The sequence below is a fragment of the Melopsittacus undulatus genome, chromosome 10 (assembly GCF_012275295.1).
Source record: "Melopsittacus undulatus isolate bMelUnd1 chromosome 10, bMelUnd1.mat.Z, whole genome shotgun sequence".
In the NCBI taxonomy this organism is placed as follows: Eukaryota; Metazoa; Chordata; class Aves; order Psittaciformes; family Psittaculidae; genus Melopsittacus; species Melopsittacus undulatus.
Genome location: NC_047536.1, coordinates 1,604,856 through 1,622,220, shown reverse-complemented (window position 1 = coordinate 1,622,220; position 17,365 = coordinate 1,604,856). Strand labels below are relative to the sequence as shown.

At 39.9% G+C, this 17,365-nt stretch overlaps 1 protein-coding gene across 3 annotated transcripts in view; it reads right to left on the bottom strand.

The window, feature by feature from the left end:
* TENM2 (teneurin transmembrane protein 2) overlaps window positions 1-17,365 on the bottom strand; it is a 509,002-nt gene that overhangs the window by 179,303 nt on the left and 312,334 nt on the right. The gene's annotated exons all lie outside the window — the stretch shown is intronic.

The following is a 17,365-nucleotide window of genomic DNA, read 5'->3' as shown; positions in this document are numbered from 1 at the left end:
AAAACAAAAAGCACATGAGAAGAAAACAGAATAAGCAGGTGTCATTTGAGCACAGTCACTTTTCCATACGTAAATGCAGAATGGGAAATAAGTTTAAGTGCAATTCCAGGTTACAACTACTTCTAATAGATATAGCAAAAGAGATTAAAGAAAACAGTGTTATGAACCGCATGCTTTAGTCATTACATTAAGTTATAGTTTTCTAGTGAACAATAATCAGAAAAAGTTGTATTAGGAAAATGATAATTATAATGATGTATGTTTGTTTTTAGAAGCTGAAGCACATTCTGTACTTAATGAATCAAACAGTAAAAGAACACATCACAAGGGGAAACCATTTGCAGTGAGGCTGATCTGTTTTCATATGAAACAACAAAGTACAGAAAAACTGCTGAACAGATTAATTCACTGTAAATTGAGACCAATATTAAAAAAATAAACATGAAAAAAGCCAAAGAATCCCCCAAATCCCTCCCAAACCCATAAATCATTCAAGGGGGAACTCAGAATCAGGCTGCGCAGCCAGGAACTAAAATTGGTGCATCGTTTCAGGCTTTTGAATGCTAAAGCTCTGATCAAAACACCTCTTATAATCAGGGGTATGTTTTAGACTCCCACAAGACAGAAGTAACCAGTTTCTTTTCTTTTGCATAGGGAAAAGTGCACAATACTGAAGCTCAAACACTGGCAGTCAGAGGGGCAAATCTGGCACAGCACCCAAAGCCATGACAGTGACCATGTCCTGCCTGGTCCAGGAGCTCAGCCATGCTCTCCCAACACATGGACATGGGTTAGTGGTGCACTTGGCAGTGGCAGGACTTGATCTTAAAGGTCTTTTTCTACCTAAACAACTCTATGATTCTATGCAACACCTCTGGGACCAGCTCCTCACCTAACACTCTTCTGCTGACTGCCCACCCTGGGAAAAGCAATGAGAATACACACTCCTAAAAGCAGCACAACTAGTGAAGAGAAAGGGAACAGAGATTTTTGGAGAGAGATCATTCATTTTCCTACACATTTCTGTGGGCCTGGGGAAGCACAGAATGATGAAGAAGAGACAAAGTCACCTTTCATGAACACATCCTAATTTTAGGACTATCACATGTGCTAATCTCTTCACTATCCTTCACTTGACTATTTCTTATTTAAGTTTGAAAGAGTCTGTTTAGCCCCAAAACCTTTATGTTTGAAGCCCCCATTTGCACCTCCTAGAACAACCAAATGTCTAATCTACACTAGGTCCTGTGCCATTCCCCACCAGTATGTGGAGTAAGACACAGCAGGAAGAAGATGTGTTTGGACAATATCCACATGCAAAGAAGCTTAAGTGGAATTACTCTCCCAGTCTAAGTTCTGACTTTAAACAAAGCATGTTTGGATTTCAATGAGTGGATATTTATGAGTGATAAAATACAAACTTGTGCCCTTGTATTAAAAATTACTTCAGAAGATTTATGAGCTTCATATTTTCTCAGCTTCCTTTGGATGCAACTTTTCCTTTTGGAGGATAAATATGGGAAAGTCATACCCACATAAACAAAGTTTTCCTCCGAGAGACACAGCAGCGCCAGCTAAATAAAGACTGAATCTTGCAACCACAAATCATAGAGGCTGTTCTTAAAAGTGAGCCAACTGCACATCAATAAGAACGAACAGAATCTCTGTAAGATTAACGAAGCAAGAACTGCATTCAAGTTACCACAAATTAATTTAATCTTCCTCAAGACTCAGTTCCCACACAGTAAATAAGATACTGTGCAACTTAAGCTGTGCAGAAGTAACTGAATATACAGTGCTGCAGCTGCAAAACCTCAGAGATCTGGCCTAAGATGAATGTAGCATTTAATATAGAATAATAAACCAAACACCAATATCAACATTACATAGATATATTTAGTTTATATTAAAACATATAAAAGCTTATAGATATATATATATAAAAGTACTAACTAGGGAGCATGCACACACACTCATGTATATAGGAGAGAGATAAAAGCTTAATACACTGCTTCTTCATAAACCTGTTTAAATGAATCAAAATCAGAAGCTGAACACTATTGAACTTGCCAGGGATATCAAATTGGATTCACATCTGAACATCTGAGCACTTCTTTATGAGCATTTTGCCTAAATTAAAACTTCAACAGCAGTACCTGCAAATCTGCTGAGCTCTGAAGTTCAGGAAAGTAAATCACTTGCCCCGTAATAAAAGATCAGCAGCCTTAAGGACTGGCACAACGGATCTCAGGACATGACATGCTCTGTGGTCTCTCACAAAGCGCTTTATTATTTGGAAGCTTAAACATACTGTGTCTAGATGGAATATATCTGGATTTTTACATCAGGGAAGAAAGTTTTGAGATAGCAGTTGCCAGTATTGGTTTGGGGAAAAAGACTGAGGAACTTTTGCCTATTCTCAATTATTACCCAAAGTGTGGATGTCACCAGAATACACTCAACAGTTTCAAACATTTAGGATTTATAGAGAAGTCTCTTGAACCTGCAATGGAAAACACAGGACTAGGAATCTGACACACTGGTCCTCTCCATGTTCTGGCTTTTTTTCTTCTTTCATAATTTCTGATTTAATTCACAAATAGACAAACACACCTAATTCTAATGAACTTCACACACATTGATTGTGCTGAGCACTCCTGAAAAATCAGGGCTTGATGACCAGATAATCAACATGCGATTCTTCAAGAGATCTTACTGCAGTCAAGAATATCAGCAATGCTCATTTCAAATTAGAAGCTGAGTGTGGATAAATTGTGTTCTAATTAAGTGATCTGAGAATACAAAGTCTGATCTACATATCTTTGAAGCAATCATAAAATATCCAGCCCTTGGCTGAGTTTAAAACCAACATGCTAAAAAAGAAAATAAAGGGTTTTTTCCCCCCTGTTCATTCTTTTATCCAGTGAAACCATTAAAGAAATCAGTGTGGAACAGAGGCAAAATGTCAGTTAAAACAAGATGCAACACAACTGGAGCCCTCAGCCTCGGGGATGAGGGAAAGCGTGGGATGTCCCAGTGTTACATGTACAATGGCAATGGCTATTTGCTCCTGAGCACACACTTCCAAACATCACTTCTCACCTATTTTTGCCATCCAAACATTCTCTAAAACGCAATGTGAAACTCCAGATCCGCTTTAACTTGGGCAAATTACTTTGCAAAGTTCTTCCAAGCCTTGGTACCTTCACTTAACACTGCTAAATCCCAGCAACACAATGGTCTGAGAGCAACTGAATCTCCAACCTCAGAGATTTAATTCAAAGCAGAATCAGCTGCATCCCTAATCTAAGCAAAGCAGTTCTTTGTGAATACTACCTCAAGAAAGTAACTGTAGATTGTATCTTAGTTGTGCTGAATTATCCTCTGTGCCATGGTTGTTAAAAGACACAAACACCTCCTCATCGATCCTTTTCACAAAGAACCAAAACAACAAACATACATTATTTCTCTGAAATGAGGAATGATGCAGATATTTCCTTACACCTCTAAACAATATAAATTCTGAATGCAAAAAGATAACAAATCTGATGCACTAAAAGAAAAGAATAAGTAAACCCACAGAAAATCCTTGTTAGCCAGCATCAAAAACCCAGTCTTCAGTATTGCTAGTTCCTTATTCAAACAACTCGACCACAAGGAAACCACATCATCTGCTATCGCAATGAGTAACAGGTTTTTCACTGAACCACAGGGCCACCTTCCAAGCTAAATTCATCTTCAAAGGCAGATCACATTACTCAGAGTCAGAAGGAAAGAAACCACTGAAACACCAGGAATACAATACAGTATCACCGGGAGCCCCGGTCTCCATGGCCAGCCCTCACTGGACTTTGGCACAGTGGGACCAGGGCTCCTTCCCAGCGGTACAGACTTGGTTTAATGCTATGTCTGCTTTAGCTCTTCTGCTTGTTTGCTTTAATTCTCTACACTATATTGTGCATGGCCATAGTTAAATGGAATCTAAATGTTCTGAAAACTTTTTCAACGTATGCTGTAAATAAGCAAGTTATCTCACTCCTAACCATGGATATCATTAACTCTCTCTTGTTGTTGTTGTGAACCCAAAACGTTTGCCAGGTGTTGCTTCTTTTGTCTGCATGTTTTTCCATTGTTTGAGGCAGGAACAGGGTGAATGACTGGCTGTCATCCCAGACTGTACATTTCAAACTGAAAATTCAGGAAACGTGTGGTATAAGATTGTAAGTCACTTATCAGTCTCTGCCAGTGCACTGCAGCCACCTCCTCAGTGTGGTGATAGAGGAGAAAATGAAATGCTACTGTGGCAAAAAAGCAACAAAACCAAACAAAGAATACTCCATTACGTACCTACAGTATCCAGATAATCACAGAGAAGGGGAAAGGTGGTTTAACGGATAGTCCAGGACTTTGTCATAGTTTCTGTATCCTACCCGCACTGAGCCAGCCTCTGAGCGATTGTGGACGAATCACTTGTTATCTATAAGCGTCTTTATCCATATCCTTGGAAGGAGTGCTGAAGGTAAATTACCTTACCACTTACAAAGCAATCAGATACTAACACAGTAGGAGCCAGTAAAGTGCTTTCTGTCTGCGGCTCCCAGCTGCGGGGCATGAGTTCACTGCAGGGGAAGCAGAACCAGCAGCCACCGAATTAACTCTCCCTGACCTGAGCTGGGGGTGCATATGCAGAGTGTGGCGGCCACTCCAGAATCAGAGGTGGTGGGATGCTCTGTGCAGGCATCTGAGTGCATCCAAACAGCACTGCCCTGCTTGGAGCAAGATTAACTGCTATTGTCAGCACAGAATCATGGAAAAGAGCCTCAAACTCATCCAGTCGAACCCTTACCCCAGCAGAATTGTTCCTCAGCTCCATCTAAACCTGCCCTGGTGCAGCTTGAGGCCGGTTCCTCTTGTCCCATCCCTTGTTCCTTGGGAGCAGAGCCCAGCCCCTCCTGGCTCCATCCTCCTGCAGGCACTTGCAGGGAGCCATCAGGTCCCCCTGAGCCTTCTCCATCTGAACCCCCAGGTCCCTCAGCCGTTCCCATCTCTCTTGTGCTCCAGGCCCTGCTCCAGCCCCTCAATGTCTCTTGTAGTGAGGGGCCCAGAACTGAAAACTCTGCTGAATCTAAAAAGTAGCAGACTTGGTCTTTGTGCTACATGGGTGAATTGGTTGTGACAAAGTGGTGTGCATACTCATCAAGCAAAGGGAAAGAGGTAGGAGCCTTCATCAGGAGTCTAACCTGAGGGATTACAGTCATATAACCGATTTTCTCAAGTGAGGGTCACCTATAAAAAGGTTAAAACCCGCTGTCCTACAAAACAGTAGTATCTGAGATACAATGGACTAATTATATTTGATGAAATACATCACTTAAATATTCAATATCACACTGCATGAGGTGCACTAGCTGCAGAAAATAATGGCTAGGCAATGGCAAAATGCAGCACTTTAATAATAATGCTTTCTGTGGTCTCAGTGTCCTACGGTACTTTATAGATGTATATACATGTGCATCTATTTTGTGGTAGGCAGACTTCTGGTTTTACATATACAAATGAGTCACAGAGAGGTTAAAGAAAAGAGTCTTCTTTCCAGCTGAAAAAGAGTCCACATATTTCACATCTTTTTCAACCTTTTCATTTAGTTTTCCAATAATGAAATAAATATAAAACATATTCCAGAGAGATAAGGGTGCATTTATCTTCTTTAGCCTAAATATATGACATTGTCTGAGAAGGCACTGATGTAAGAGGAACTATAAAGAAAAACATACAGATATATTTCTAAGCAATGAAGTTCATTATTGCTGTCATCATTACCATGGAATAGTTTAGTACAAAACGCTCAATGTTACCCTATAGACTCGAACCTGTCTAGACACTTACATAAATCCTCTCTAAAGCTTACACAGTTTGATACACTGAGAATCCCATCCAAGGGAAAGGGAAGACTCACATTCTTCTGAACCATCTACAGACACTTGTGAACAGAAACGTTCAGGCCAGCAGTGTGTGTGTTTCAGAGCCTGAAAACTGCTGTTCCCTGCATGGTCCAACAGGGAGCCTGAAAGTTTACACAGTGACATAAAATTAATTGTACTGCAATTTCCAGTTCATTGTGATTGTGGAGTCAGGTGCAATAGAAAGTCATCCCTGAAGCTATTAGAGCAGTACTTTGGATTTTACATAACTCCATCCGCCAGCACAGAGCTGTTTTCCAAGGGGGCAAAGAAACGCCAGTCACAGGTGGTTTAATGCAATGCATTGCCTTGATGATTTCAGAAATGTCACACAATGGATTACACTTTGTCCAAAATGATGTTTTTGTTAAGCCTGACCTCGGGAAAATCTCATGCAAGAAAGAGTGCCTCAAAATACAGTAATGAAAGTAACTGTCAGAGAGAAGATCCAAGAGGAAACTTGCTAGGTGAGCTCTTTAATAAATCAGCCCTCAGGTACTGCAGCTGCTTTAAGAAGGAAAAGTTTATTGGCAGAGTCACAGTTTGGAATCTTCTGTTGTTCCAAGAGTCTGCAATGAGAACTTTGGCAGCTGAATTATTAATGAAACTACATTTTCATTAATGAAAAAGTTCCATTAATGAACATGACTTTCAGAATCAAGTCGTTCTTGTTTTTCTCAGGCAGTATTTTCATCACTTCCCAGCAACATTAACTTCTGCCAACTGCTGACTTTTTCTGTTATTCCATCTTACAGTGCTGCCTTGGGTTGATTCACCATAATGCATAATTCACACCAAACTAGAATGTTTTCAGTTCAACAGCACTATCAACAAAACCACACTAGTTTGCTTGTTTAAAGAAGAAGTTCCATCTTGCTGTCCTGGTTTTGGCTGTAGTTAAGCCACAACATGTATTACAATGCTCTTCCATGGGTTTTGAGGGTTAGAGGTGTTTTATAAGTATTTCTAATATTACCCCTCCAGCCCAAAGAAAGCATGAAGATAATAATGAAATACAGATTTTCCTTTAGGCTGAACCATCTGATATTCAAATGGTGGAAATAAACACTGATATATATAAGAACTGTTAACATGAAGACTTACTGGCATAGACCAGTAAATACAAGGTTCCTGAAGGAGCTTCCTGGGACAATTCAATTTCACAGCTCCTGAGAAGCCAGTTATTTAATACCTGGACCATCTATTTCCAAACATGTAGAACAGGAAAATATCATTTGTGTAATGGAAAAAGTAAGACGAACGTTGCACAATGCTATAGTATAGAAAAGCAAATACAACACAATGAATATGTTGCATCAAATCAGACTTTTCAACAGGTTATTTCTCTTTCTATTAGCAGCCAAGATAAAAATAAGACAGAAATAAGCGGTTTTCCACCTCCAGGGTACTGCAAGCTGCAATACTACATCACTAGCATTTCTTCCATAGGCAGAGGAATTTTGTTTGAATTCTTTATTGGACAAAATAGAAAGTCACAAGTGATTCAAATAAGCAGAGTCCTGTCAAAGATGCCTGATTTTTCAAGGTTTATCATAAGTTAATTTCAGCTACTACAAACTACAGGTTCTGTTATTCAGAGAAGATGAAACCATAGGTTAATGAGTAAAAATACAGGGTATCGTAAGGGGTGTATGAAAGCCCTCACACAGTCTACCACTTGTCAGTAAATGAGCCAACATTAAGGCAGCAGTTCTATTAAAAGTTTTTAATTAGCTATTTTAGTGTGTGCAAAGAAACGGAAACCAAACTAAAACCCAGCCTTAGCCCTGGAGTCACAGACTATAAACCAGAAAACTAATAAGGGACAATTCCAGCCATGGAAATTATCAGTCTTTGTCACTGGGTGCTGCAGTGGGTCTGAGCATCTCAAAATATGGTGCGTGATGTGACCCAGATCAGGGGCTGATCCAGGTCCCCATCGCTCTCAGCACAGGTACCCAGCAAACTCCTGTCCTTAGCCCTCAGCATGGCAGAACTAAGTGAGAACCAAACCCCAGGAGATGCCAGCAGGCACTGCCCAGGGATCAGAGGACTCTGAGCACAAGGCAGCAGAGCCAAGGCCAGCCCAGCGTGGGGAATGTCAGTGCTGGTCTGGGAACCAGCTCCCCACATGGACCCCATGCTGTGTCCCTGCTGCTGCCTGAGGGGCTGCTTTGGGCACAGCTCCATGCCAGCATCATAACAGCTTTCAAACTGCAGTTAGCTCTCAGGCTCGGAAACCAGGAAAGTCAACTGCCTAACAGCACTGTGATGAGCTACCCACTGAGTTTATGCTGTCCACAGATAGTACTGTATCGAATACCTAACTACTGCTGCATTTACCAAAAACAGGTTTACTGCAAGCTGGAAAAATACTCCCTGGCAAAGAGGAGAGGAAGCAGCCCTCCAAAAGCCTTGACTGGATGGAGAAGACCAAGTGTTGTATTATTTAAATAGCATTACCAAGTTCCTGCAGAAACTTAATCCTCATCAAGATGTTAAACCTCAGTTCAATTCTCTATTACGAGTCTGAAGAGGCTCTCAGAACAAGGCTATGGGTCTTGTTTTAATTAAAATACACCTGTGTAATCACTTACAATCAGTGAGAAAGAAAACAGAGTCACTCTTCATCCCCTGGGACTGTGCTGCTCACTTATCCTCTGCCCAGTTTACCCAGCCTGCCCCGACACCATAATTACAATGCAACTATAAGCTTTGGGCTGCCACTTTAAATATGCACTGTTCTTACTTCTCCAGCATGGAGAAGACAATCGAATTTACAACCCGAAGAGACTGTGTAATCTTACTGGCAGACACCAAGCACTGAAGTGCTCCCACATTATCAGAGCAAACAGAAAACAGAGAACTGTAATGGTTTTTGTCAATGCTTCTTGTTCTCGGTGTCAAGGGTAGAGTCAATAGCACAGTCCTGCCCAATATCTATCTGGCATACAGTCCTGAAAACACAACTTCGCCCCAGGTAATCAAATCAGCATTGTCCTTACCTGTCCTTCTTTGTCTCAAGGCCACGACTTTTATTTGTTCTGAGAAGACCATCAATGCAAAGAGATTCAAGTAAAGAGCCATATGAAATACGGTATTAATTAAGCAATGAGGGCATAGATTCCATTTGTTATTTAAGGTATAAAAGTAACTATGATAGAAGAATCCACCACAGTACTAAGTGGAGTTTAGTACCAGGAAAAGAAAGAGAGAAAACAGCTCTCAGGTGCAATTCTGTACTCAGAATAATGATAGTGGCAACATTAAAGATGAATTTAAAACCAGGAAAAGATGATGACCTCAATGTGCTAGTCATTAAAGTCATAGGATAGTAGGAAGTAGTTAAATATCAAGATTGCAGTTTGGCTAAAACTTCTGGATAAACATCTGCCACCTTGCAAAAACTGCTAACAGCTTCTAATGATGAGAAGTAATCGAAACCTATGGTTGAAATCTCTGCTTTAGAGTGTGTATGGATTACTGGAATCCCTTGGACAGGAAGGGTTCACGGCAGTTAAAGCCATAAAGTGATAGATGAATTTCAGAAACCCCACAGACCAAGGGGCAAAACTTTTAACACTGAAGCTGACTTATGAAATCATGACAGAGAAGAGAAGGAGATAAGGAGGATTCTGAAGTCAGTCACAGAGTTCTGCTTCTTTGAGACGGGGGGGAAGGAAAAAGTCAGAAGGGAAAAAGCCTCTAAATAAATATCTCCTATGAACACTTAAAGTAGTCTTCTACATAGAAAGGAAGCTTCTTGATGTTTATCTGTGCTACATGTACAGGTTATATGCAGATCAGCAAGTAGTTTGGCACAAACAGATCAACAGATGAGAGCAGAAAGTCCTAGACCCCCCTCTTATACACTATATGCTGTTTGGATAGTGTAGGGTGGTAAATTTGGACTAGATTTAGTTTGATACACTGGGTCCAAGAGTCCCCACCATCCATGTGCTTTGAAGCAGTCTCATGTATCGGTCATTGTTTCCACCTCTCATGTCCTCCCTAAGAGAGGGAGTGCATTTGCATCAATTTGGAAGGATATTAAGAATTTAATAGATATTAAGTTGCAAGTTTGTATTTAACCAATCCAGTCAGATCAGTTTGGTTCAACACCACAACTATGACACAGAATGACAGCACACAATCTTCCTATTTCTAAATAAATATGCAGGAAATATCTGTGCTAAGTCTTCACACTAACCCTAACCCTAATGCTCAACACCCTCAAGACTTTTCTGAAGACCTTTTATCAATTGTGTTTTCCAAGGAACATTCAGAAGCAAAGAGGTCATCAAGCTTAAATTCTGAAATCAAGAGGTGATTTTGTTTCCCCCTAAACATCTCCAGTTTAAGTTATTTTAATTATATTACTCCCAGTAAATTACAGCTATCTATAGTTTTAGGTAGTGGGATGCTTTTTAGGTGTCCCTGCTTAACATGGAATGAACAAAAATCATATTACCTTAAAAAAGAACCCTTATCTAGCTAAATTGCTGCTGTGCCTTTCCATGCCAATAGCTGTTATCTTACAAGATAAAAAATACTAAAAATAATAAATTACATAAATGTGTTAATTTTTAGTAATTTTCTTGCTACTGGTAAGTGTTAAACATATTAATTTACACTCAGTTTTCACCTCAGACAACTCTGCTAATGGGGAGATTTATTCTGATACAAAGAATCAGGCTGCACCTCCAGAGGAATGTCACAGGTGGGTACATACATGTGACACCTGGATCAGGAATAAGTATGATCATTTTATCTAACAGAGCACTCAGAAATGACAGCACTCTTTACCACAGTCACAAAAACATGTGGATGCCCCAACAGCAAAGACTTTGGTTTAAATGAAATATTCACAAACACAGGAAGGTGGAAGAGATGTTAAACTGTACAGTAAACATGGTATAGAAAGAGATCATAAAATCCAGTAACCTAGTACTCTGGGAGTGTCAGCTATGAAGTTTTACCTGTCAAAACTGCTTGCACTCAATATTACATACACTTGATCAATACCATCAACCACCACCTAATAATAATTACAATACTCAGAGTTCTCTAAAATATCCCCATTGTGTTCTTTTTAAGGTGCTTCATAAACACGGCCTCATGAGGTAAGGAAGTTATCAGTATTAAATCGTGTGACCTAGTCCCTTGGTTTTACCCTGGTCCTTGTATTCGTACAACAGGCCTTGCTCATCTGGCACATACATTTCTCCAGTCACAACAAATATAACCACATAAAAACTGACTCCATTGGGTGTCAATACAGAAAGTAACCTATACAGAATATCTGAATAATGTGTTTCAGGAAGCTGAAACAAATGGGGCAACTTCTACATTGGACAAAGGTCTAGAAACACTATATTGTTCTGCATGACCTTTTAGCTAGCTGTTAAAAAAACCCCAAAAACCTGAATGAAAACCCCGCAGCTGATCATAGGTTTTCTAAATGCTACATAAACCAAGTCCCACCCATTGCAGAGGATTGCTTTTTTAAGCCAATGTGTAATTAGTACATTTTAACAGAAATTAAAAAGCGAAAGCTACCCTGTACAGGGCATGCAAGTCAATCACTGGTAAAGCTTCAAGACTGTTCCATGCATATTTTCTCCATCATAAAAGAGTAGTCTGGAATAAACCCCAAACCACACATCTGTGTAGGATGCTGACAGACATCTTGATAGGGTTTCATGATTTCAATTTACTTGCATATTGTCTGATACAAGCTCAGGGAAATACAGCAAGCTGTGCCATAAGAGAATGACTTCTCTGTTGCTGTATGTTGTTTTTTCATTAACTGAGACTCCCCAAAACTCTAAATTTATGAAATACTCCCAAAAATATTAAATTATTCATCAGTGATAAGACAATTAAGAAGCAAACTAAGGAGCAAGTGGAAGCTTGGTCCTGAGGGAGAACAGCTGGTCCTCTCATTTAGAGTACATTTTGGCAGCAAAATACCTTCCAAACAGAGAGAACCTGCTGCTAAAGAAGCCTCAGAGTCAATCTGAGGAGCAAGTGACAGACTCATGTGGAGAGTAAGGTGGGTACACTCCAGGTATCACTGTGTGGCTGGTGCAAGCTGCATACCTCCTGCTTTTGGCAAGAGTGTCATGACTTGATTGTACTTGGGAGCCTCAATAGATGGCAGCCACCTCAGCCATTGGGAAGCTGCTCTGCCAAACTACAGTGAAATTAGCTTAAAATTTAAGGGAAGATGGTATGTGTACCGAACAAGCCCTTAGCTGAGCACAGAATCTAGCGGTAAGGATGGTGTATGCAGGTCACTGAACCAGCCTGCATCCCTGCCTCAGATTCCTAGTGCATCAAATAGAAAAGCACACTGCAGCCCCTGAAGGGCATTGGGTTGGTAATACAGGAAAGTTCCATGGACAGCCTGAAGGCTGGTCAGGAGCAGGTACCATGGATATGCTGAACAAGAGCACTGTACATCTGCACAGCAGACAACCACCCATGGTCAGGAAGGGAGATTCCCCCTTGGTGGTTGACATGGTGCAGGTGCTGCTGGAAAGAAAAAGGAACTGTATGGTGTTGGTGACATGGAAAGTGTTTCAGAGGTGGAAAAGAGAAATCAACACTTTGGTGCAAGGTCTTTTATGCAGCAAAACAGCACATGCAAATACAGCACCACCCTGCTCTAACAGACTGGTTGATAGTGCCAGAGCTCTGAGTGTGTCTGAAAGACCTACATTAGTTACCATTGCTCCATTCTTTCTCTTCCCTCTCTTTCTGCTACCTACTTATCTTTAGGCTGTGTTTTTTTCATACTTTCCTTTGTCTTTTCCTGTCCTGCCACCTCTGCAGCAGTTTGGATTTATCCCTTAGCTCATCATCTCTTACAGCCTATCCTCCAGAGTCATCCATCTTAGACTCCAAGTAAAAAAACCCCAAACAACAAACCATCTCTCATTCGCAGCATCACATGAAGGACTTATTAAAACTCCATTGCTGAAATATGCAATTAATGACAAGTACAATTTGTGTTCTTCAAAGACAGTATCCTGTCCAAAGCAACAAAACCCCTTCTGTAGCATCTGCTGAAATACGAAATCCCCACTCACTGGCACACCTGGTTATATACAGATGATTTTCTTTTTCAAATAACATAAAGGTCCTTATTTCCTTTTTTGTGACACCAAAATGCAGAATCAGATCCTTCATCTTCACTTGGTACAACCTTACTTCCTAATTAGATAAAAGACTGCTAAGAATTTGCCTTCCTAAATGCCACCCTCTTCTTTCTCATATTTCACCATGTGTGTGGAGAATCTGTACAGCCCAAAGTAGAAAGACACAAAAGTTTTTTTTTCCTAATCAAATAATTGTGTTTAAAATTGTTATTTCAATTCTTGTATAAGCCTCAAACATCTTGTGTCATTGGCAGGAATTCTGACAGCTCTGCAAAGCACTAAATTAGCCTCAGCCTGTTTCAAAACCTGATTCATCATACAAAATACAAGAATTCCCATTCCAATCTTTCCGTCCCCATTTGTTCACTTAGGTCAGCTGGCAAAATAAACATTTCAGCCTTTGTTTCTGCTCCAGATATGTCATGCTGAAGCCGGTTTTGCATAAGAAGAAATGGCATACTACTATCTTTGTAACATTTTCAGAGCCTTAGTTATAAATACTTCAGATGATGCTTTAGACAGGAACTCAAGTGATGCAGATTACAGCTCCTCACATGAACAGCAGGGAGAGTTTCAGATTCAGTTTGAAGCAGCCCTATACTAATTTACCTGAGATAGTCAACATAAAAAGAAGCATAGAGCAGAATTTCTCAAGTGATGGAATTTATACCTATCACTAACAATTCATTAGGTACACACAGTATACAGCATATATATACACAGTACACACAGCATATGAGCATATGCTGGCACTGGCAGCTCAGGAATACATAGGACAACAACCTGGTTTACAAAAATGATCCTTAATATAGAAAACTAAACCCTAGCTGCTCAGGAACAAACAGTGAGCAGGTGAAGCACAGAAATCCTGCTGGAGAGCTATCAAGGATGGGACAAGGCAATTGCAGAGGTAGGAGGAATGAAGGACTGAACAGGGTAAACTCTGCTACACACTTCAGGCATATCTACAGAGCAAGATCATGTACAGCCAGATCACTTACTGCAGACATAGCTACCTGTAATTACTTATAAATACACACCCACCTTTTTGGATTAGCACTACTAATGTGCAATGGTTTGTGTAATGTACAGCTTTTCCCCTAGTCCTAGTTATATACTCCCTTGTTTCCAAATTCAGAGGCATTACTGGCAAGTCCTATGACATATGCTTCTTGAGCCTCAGCACTATTTCAGAGGGATTTAAAAACAGGGAGCCAATAGCTATACAGCCATGGAGCAGTAAATTGAAAACATACTTTCATGGACTCACCATGATTCTTTCAATCCTGGAGTTTTTGCAAACCTGAATTGTTTTTATTTCTCAAGATGGAACAGCTTTTGCCAAAATCCCTTCTGCTAAGGACCAGAAAACCCCAATGATCTTAAGCCATGTTAAAGGACTTATTTTAAATCTGCCACTTAGACGTACAGTTTGAAGGGTCAACCTCACTCAGAGCAAAGGCTGATAAAGGAATTGTTTTAACCCCAGTGCTTCGAGATAGCATCTTTGGAGTCAATCCTATTCAAAGCAAGCAAGGACAAGACAAAATTGATACTTCCAGCTCTTCTACAGCCTTAAAAGAAATATTTCCTAAGCTAAAACAAACAGATCTGCCTCCTCTTTATGCATTAACAATTAATATGGATGCTGCTTATAGACATCTGTAATGCTTTGGGCTGTATTTATGGTGTGATAACTGTGTCATTCTGAGACACCGTGCACCAACATGATAGAAAGACATAGCCGAACTGTTTCACTCATGCTCCTACCTAAGGGACAACACTATTATCTTGTTACAAAATACTGCCCCCAGCAATGAAAAGTTTCATAAATCTTTTTCTACCACTGTTGTCAGCTTCTATTCTTGCCTGTGGCTGAATGTGATTATAATCTGTTTTCACCGTACAAGAAAATAAAGTGATCTAGAATAGAATGACTGGGGAACATTTTGGAGCCCTCCTGAGCTGCAGGATATTTCCAGCTGCTAGCATAGCTGATAACGGACTTAATAGAGCTAATGATTTCTAATACCACTAACACAAGACTATTTTCACAGTGGGTAAATAATGACTCTTTTGTTTTGGAAATAGTTAAGGAGTCATGTAGATGTTTGATAAGTACACGATACAGTATAAATGCAGCAATATTTGGGTAACAAATGGTAGATTACACCATAGCTAGGAGATAATATACTTTTTTGTTTCCATTTAAGAACTTAAAAGTTTATAACCCTGTTAAGACTACTGTGACAGGAAGGAGATTTCACTGTAAACAGTTACAAGTAATGTTTTAATCTAAGCATAAAAAAGCATCCATTTGTTTCAGTGCACTGCATCTTTGTTTTTATGTTGGCAATTAATATTACAAATCTTCACTAGAAATATCATAAAAACTAATTGGATAGTAAAAGAAATTTTCTTGAGGGCTGAATGCAAAATCTACATCGATGGGGCAAACTATGAATACCATGTAAGCCCTGCAGTATTTTACTTCATCATGACTGTGAGTTCTGATGAGGATTAATGACATTTACTTGATTTCCTCCTTTACTGGTGTGTTGTAATCTGTACTCCGCATTCAAAGGCATGTGTTGCCATCAGGGAGAACACTCTGTGGGCTGGAAGATTCCTCCCAGTTCTTTGTATGATATAATTTAAAAGAATACCTAATCAAGCAAACAACAACAAAAAATTCCTAGGAAAAGATGTATTCTCCTTTCCTCTTCTCTCCAGCAGTTATGTACTTATGTATGTTACATATATGAATCTTCTATTTTTCCTTAAAAACCATTTGAACACTATTTCACATTAAGTTCACGGTAGCCATAAGAACCATTTGGCACTTCTGCTCACTGCAGTATTCTGTAAACCCAGCATTTCATGCTCACCTCCCCTAGCCTTAACTCTTCCCCTTCCCGCATTCCCTGCCCTGTGCTTGCTTCTCTGCTTGGGGCCTTCAGCTTTTCTCTGGCTCTGTCACTGCTGAGTGGGGACAGGGTCAGGTCTCATCATAGGGAACTGTAGGCAGCAGGCAGCAATGGCCCGAAAGGGGCTGCCCCATGTCACAATGGGACCTGAGACCTCTGTGAAAGGGGCACGGTGCAAGGGGCGGACAGGTCACAGAGGACAGTGCACTGGTTTGAAAGCAAAACTCACTGAGAAACTGTGCACTGCTGGAAGCGTGGCCATTGGCACACAGCTTTACTGCTATGTGAGTTTCTGAGCTATAGTCAATAACAAAGGGTGTTCCCCAACTAGGACCGTGTTTCAGCATGCTCTGTGTTCCTGCGGCACCCAAAGTGGGTCCCATAAAGCTGTTTACAACCCAAACTTCTCAATGAGAAGAAAGAAGCTGAAACATAATTCTGATGAAGGAAACAAAGTATGGTTTAAATAAAACAAATTAAGCTAGGCAGAGCTCCTAAAGTCAAAATTAAAGACTTGTGGCATGAACAGAGGACAACAACTGGTGTAACACAAGAAAGCAATATCTACCCATTATAAACTTCATAGCTTTTAGGAAAGCATACAATAACCCCCAGCGTGATTCATTTTCACATATCTTGAAATATTACAGGAAGCAAGCCAAAATAATTAAGTTTACCAAACTGTATTTCAAGGCACGGCTTCTTCAGTTAAACGAAATGCAGACTTAAGCAAAGAGCCCAATACAGCTGCTGGCGTCAAGCTGAGAATGCAATCTCTTCTCTTGTTTGTTACTGCCATTGTTTCATTATGAGAAGAAATTGTAGACTGGAACAATAGAAATATTTCATGGTCTAAGAGTTAATCACACATTTCGTTTGTGCTGGTGATACAGCAGTTCTAAATGACAGGTCAAACATGCAAGGAACACCATGAGATTGTTCCACATCACAAACAAATCAGGTTAAATATTATGAAAAAATAAATCTAGCAGGGACTCCAGGCTCCAAATCAGGTTCTGTATTAGAAGGCCAAAAAAGACAGGGTTTATAAATTCATAGACTTGACAGACATCTGCAATCCAATGGTTATCATCAACACCATGATCAAGTAATGCAACAGCTACATTCACTGACATCAATGACTTGCTCAAATGTTACTTCTCCTTTAACATACAGACAGGGAAACAAAAAAGCCACTAGATGCACTTATTTATACATTCTAAATGATAATGTTTTCAGAAAATATTAGATATTACATTAATTTTGTTCCTAAATACTAAATTTAAATAGCACTCAATATAAGACAGAAATTCAA